Source organism: Papaver somniferum, chromosome 1, assembly GCF_003573695.1.
Source record: "Papaver somniferum cultivar HN1 chromosome 1, ASM357369v1, whole genome shotgun sequence".
Lineage (NCBI taxonomy): Eukaryota > Viridiplantae > Streptophyta > Magnoliopsida > Ranunculales > Papaveraceae > Papaver > Papaver somniferum.
The window spans coordinates 80,180,197-80,186,196 of record NC_039358.1 but is presented as its reverse complement, the minus strand read 5'-3'; positions in this window follow the sequence as shown (position 1 = coordinate 80,186,196).

Sequence of the window (6,000 nt, the reverse complement as noted above, 5' to 3'; positions counted from 1 at the left end):
AGGGTTAAAGGAGAATCGACTCTAGTATGCAAACTAGTATCACACTTAAGGTGTGGGGATTAGTTTTGCACAATACTAGATGTCTCTTATATATATTCTTTCAAATCAGGGTTTTTCCTTGGTTACAAAGCAAACAATATCCACCGTTATATGAAAACCTGATTTAGATTCAAGCTAATATTTATCAACCGTTAGATCAAAAAACTTATCTTGTTATACACACTTGAACTACACACCTCTAGGTTTGTTAACCGTACCCAAACGTGTGCATTGTTGGTTCAATAATAGTCAACCAAAAGGTTAGCCATATAAGCATTTCATACCAACCATGTTCTTCTTCACCATAACTAGTTCAAATGACTCAGATGAACTAGTTAAGAGAGTTGTTCAATTGCAAGGAAATCTCATGTACTACACAAGACACAATTGAAGCAAAGATGATTTGATTCACTCGTATCGGTTCATGAACTTTTATAGACACGGTTTGCAAACTGCATTCCTTAGTCTTTATAAGTTTAAGTTCAGAAATCGTCTTCAGATATATAAATTTTCTCAAGTTCACAGACTAGGTTCGCGAACTTAAGAAACCGGTAGAGTTTACAAACTCCTGGAGAAAATCTCGGCAAAGACTTTCCGCCGGTTCGCGAACTGGGTTCGCAGACGCAACTAGTTCGTCAACTCCAACAGAATTTCTCGGGATGAGAAGTTCGCAGTTCGAGGACTTGGCTCACGCCATTCTCCGGTTTCTCTTGATCAACAAAGTTTGCAAACTTTGGTTCAAGGAATAGGACTTATACATAAATGTTTTTCCACAACAATGTTTATGTCCACCATTGCTTATGTAATCTAAACTCTCATTTCAATCATTGAAACATTCTCATAGGACGTTATATAGTTGTTATTCACAAAACATTTTTCGTCAGAGCAATTTTCAAAGTGATTGAAACATATCATGAATTTCGTTACTAGGTAAAGATAAAATTGATCGAAGCGAAAAGCTTACCAACACATATTTCGAGATATAGATAGGCGAGGTATACTCGGCTCGAAATACCAAATGTGTATAATCCAAGTATATATATATAGCATACGACTTCTTATCTCAAAGAGTAGGAGATAAAGTAGATAAACTTTTGAGTGACAGATAAGTTCAAGTCTTCACATACCTTTTTGTCGAGAAGTTCCACCGGTTCCTTGAGTATTTCTTCTTCTTGTATGATGAATCGCCATGAAGTCCTTGAGCTTAACTACACTTTTCTATCCTAATCTGAGACTTAGCTATGATAGACTAGAAATCAAGACTTATAGTTTTAATCACTAACATTGACAAACATGCTTAAGATAGAAACGCATGCGGGTTCGAACGAGCAATGCTCTAATAGATTTCATATATTACAATATTGTTATGGGATATGTGTGTTTGCGTCCGTGAACTATGATTGTTCCATACCTTGTCAAAAGTAAAGTTTTTTTCGTATGTCGATATGCATATATTGATAAAAGAATGAATAGACTTTTGACAAATACAAAAGTTAAGCCTATTATGTGAATTATTGATGGAAGACAAGTTAAAATATTTTGTTTGCAAGGATTATGTCTATTGTATGTCGTTATGCAAATAATGATGGAAAATATAATGAATCCTTGTGTATTCAGCAATATTGATCTTCCCTGATCCATAATCTTTTATGTATTACTGTGAGGCTCCGTAATGTGTCTTATGTTGAGTACTAAACGACCAAGCTAATTATTTCTATGATTAGCTTTGTTGTTGTTCCGTAAGGTACTTTATGTCGAGCGTAACCAACTAATTTTATCATCTTGTTTGGTAATTCAGTTATGGCTCCATAAGTTTTCTCATGTTTGATCATTTTTGACTAGGTTGATTGTTTTCTCATGATTAACTTAGTCATTGCTCCATAGATTCTCTTATGTTGAGTATGACCAATTAAATTGATTACTTCTTGTGGTTAATTTGGTTGTGTATTCCGATTAGATTAATTTTGGGTTCTCTTGTGATTAATCTAATTGAGTAATTTTGAGTCTCCATAAGTTCACTTATGTTGAACATTTCCGATTAAATTAATCATAGGTTCTCTTGTGGTTATTTTAATTGAGTATCTTTTGGATTCAAATTCATATTCGTATGTGATTTGTTATGTCCAAAGAAATCCTTCTTTTCTTTTGAAATTAAGGTCATTCTTGTTGTTCTTTCAGGAATGACATTTTATGGGGGAGAGTTCTTAATTGAACTTGTGCTTAATTGCCAAATATTTGTGGGGAGTGCGGCTGTGGAGTATTATAGGGGTTATCTTGTATCTTTAAACTCCTTGATGAATGCATTTAGCTTCGGATTTATGATTGCATCTAAAGAAAAAGTTGATATATACTTTCTTTTGGTCATGAAATGTCTCTTTCGGAAATTTCATTAGGATCCCGTTCTTGCACCTTTGCCAATTTTATTGACGAAAAGGGGGAGAATTGATATGTAGTTCACACTACAAATACATATGGTTTTCGGATCATTATGTAAGGGGGAGTGGTTTACATGTGACATGGAGTATTGACTAAGGGGGGGTCATACATATCACCATAGTATTGTTGTCAAAGTTGTGATACAATTGAGCTTTGATACTGTGTAATGATACTATGTCACTGTATAACAATGACCGAGAACTCTGTTTTCTCATTGTTATAGCTACGGATTTTCAAAAACGATGATGCTAAACTTACAACCTTTGGGATAATTGGAGTACTTGGAAGTGACGAAGATTCGAGTAATGTTGAAGATTAGGAATGTGGAAAGGAGCTTCAAAAATGTATTTATCTTTTTTGTATTACATGTGTATTAATAGTTTTGTCACTAAAATTACTAAAGGGGGAGATTTTTATAGTATTGCTCGGTCGAACTCGCATGTGTTGCTATCTCAAGCATGTTTGTCAATGTTAGTGATCAAAACTATAAGTATTGATTTCTAGTCTACTATAGCTAAGGTCTCAGACTAGGATAGAAAGTGTAGTTGAGCTCAAGAACTCCATGGAAATCATCATACAAGACGAAGGACTACTCAAGGAACTGGTATATCTTCATCGACTAAAAGGTATGTGGAGACTTGAACTTATCTATCACTGAAAAGTCTATTTATCTCCTATCTTGAGACAAAATTCGTTTTTCTATATAGACTTAGATTATATACATTTCATATTTTGAGTCGAGTTTATCTCACCTATTTATTTCTTGAAATATGTGTTGGTAAGCTTTCGCTTTAACCAAGTTCATCTTCACCTAGTAACGAAAGTCATGTTATGTTTCAATCACTTTGAAAATTGCTCTGACGAAAAATGTTTTGTGAATAACAACTATATAACGTCCCCTGAGAATGTTTCAATGATTGAAATGAGAGTTTAGATTATATAACTATTGATGGATATAAGTATTGTTGTGGAAACACATATATGTATAAGTCCTATTCCTTGAACCAAAGTTTGCGAACTTTGTTGATCAAGAGAACCGGAAGTTTGCATAGTTTGCAAACTCAGTCCGCGAACTGGCGGAAGTTCTCGACCCGAGAGTATCTGCTGTACTTTGAGAACTCACTCATCAAACTCTGTCCGCGAACCCAGTCTGCGAACTGACGATAGTTCTCGACCCGAGAATATTTGATGGAGTTTGAAAACTCTTTCCGGGAACTTAAGTCTGCGAACCCAGTCCGCGAACTTGAGTAGATTATATCTAAAAATGATTGTTCTTGAACTCATCTTTATATTGATTAAGGAATGCTTTTGCAAAACGTGGATATAAATTTCATGAACCGATTCGAGTGAATAAAATCGTTTTTGCTTCGATTGTGTCTTGTGAAGTTACAGAAGATCTAAGAAATTGAACAACTCTCTAACTAGTTCATTTGAGTCATTTGAACGAGTTATGGTGAAGAAGAATATGGTTGATATGAAAGTGATCATATGGCTAACCATTTGGTTAACTATTGTTGAACCAACTAATGTACAAGTTTGGGTATGGTTACACGAGCCTAGAAACATGCATTTCATTTGTGTATAACAAGATATGTTTTCGATCTAACGGTTGATAAATATTAGCTTGAATCTAATCAGGTTTTTATCTAACGGTGAATATTGAATGCTTTTTTACTAAGCTAACATTGATTGCAAACCCTGATTTGAAAGACTATATAAGGGAGAACTCTAGCAACTGGGAAACCTTATCCCCACACCTTACGTGTGATACTAGTTGTGCTAAGCTAGAGTAGATTCTCCTTTAACCTCTAGTTTTCTTTTCTCAAACCGGGTTAACGACTTAAAGAATTCATTGGGATTGTGAAGCCAGACCGATACTACTTTCTCGTAGTTGTGTGATCTGATCTTACTATTTCTATCGTACGAGTACAATTGTAATAATTGAATTGAGATTTCTATCTCCGATAGGCAAGATAAAAATCAATCACAAACATCTTCGTCTCGTCGTTTGTGATTCCAAAATATCTTTTTTCGCTGCGTCGATTAAGACTGTTGTGAGGTGATTGATAATACTAGGATGTTCTTCGGGAACATAAGTCTGGATTATCAATTGGTTCCTGTTTACCTTGATATATTAAAAGACGGACAAAACTCATAGGTATATTCGTGGGAGACGGATTTATCTATTACCGTAGACTTTTCTGTGTGATACAGATTTGTTTATTAAAGTCTTCGACTTTGGTTCGTAGCAACTCTTAGTTGTGGGTGAGCCATCTAAGGGAACCAAGTACGTAGTATCCTGCTGGGATCAGAGACGTAGGAGCATAACTGTACCTTGGATCAGTGTGAGATTTTTTGGGGTTCAACTACAGTCCAGACCGAAGTTAGTTTGTAGTAGGCTAGTGTCTGTAGCGGCTTAATACAGTGTTTGTTCAATCTGGACTAGGTCCCGGGGTTTTTCTGCATTTGCGGGTTCCTCGTTAAAAAAATTCTTGTATCTGTGTTATTTCTTTTTCGCATTATATTTTGTTATATAATTGAAATATCACAGGTTGTGCGTTGTTCAATCAATTAGAATATCCGACCTATTGGTTGTTGATTTAAATTGATTGACACTTGGATATTGGTCTTTGATACCATCCAAGTTATCTCTCTAGTATTTGATAAAGACTCGCAGATTTCTATTTGCTTGAGTATAGATCAAATCGATAGATTGAGATATTAATTCCTTTGATATACTTTTATCTAGATTGAGACTGACTGTCTAGTTGATTCTCTAGCAAAGTATATTGGATTTAGTCCATATAGATTGCTAAGAGAAATATTGGGTGTGGTTGTTAGACCCCCGCTTTTTCATATATAGTCTAAACGCTCATTTCAATCATTGAAACATTCTTAGAGGACGTTATATAGTTGTTATTCACAAACTATTTTTCGTCAAAGCAATTTTCAAAGTGATTGAAACATAACACGACTTTCGTCACTAGGTAAAGATGAATTTGTCCAAAGCGAAAGATTACCAACAATACTTCGAGAAATAGATATATGAGGTAAACTCAACTCGAAACAACAAATGTGTATAATCAAAGTTTATATAGCAAAATGACTTTTATCTCAAGATAGGGATAGAGTAGATAGACTTTCGAGTGATCCATAAGTTCAAGTCTCCACATACCTTTTTGTTGATTAAGTTCCACCAGTTCCTTGAGTAGTTCTTCGTCTTGTATGATGATCCGCCATGGAGTTCTTGAGCTCAACTACACTTTCTATCATAGTCCGAGACTTAGCTATAGTAGACTAGAAATCAAGACTTATAGTTTTGATCACTAACATTGACAAACATGCTTGAGATAGCAACGCATGCGAGTTCGACCGAGCAATGCTCTAACAGACTCTATAAACCCAAAAATTCAGAATCTAAGTCTAGATCAGAAAACTCTTTTAAAAGGGAGAATAAGATTTTCGAACATCAAGATCTTACATCAAGATTAAGGGTTGAACCTGAGAGTTCAAACACAATAGCTT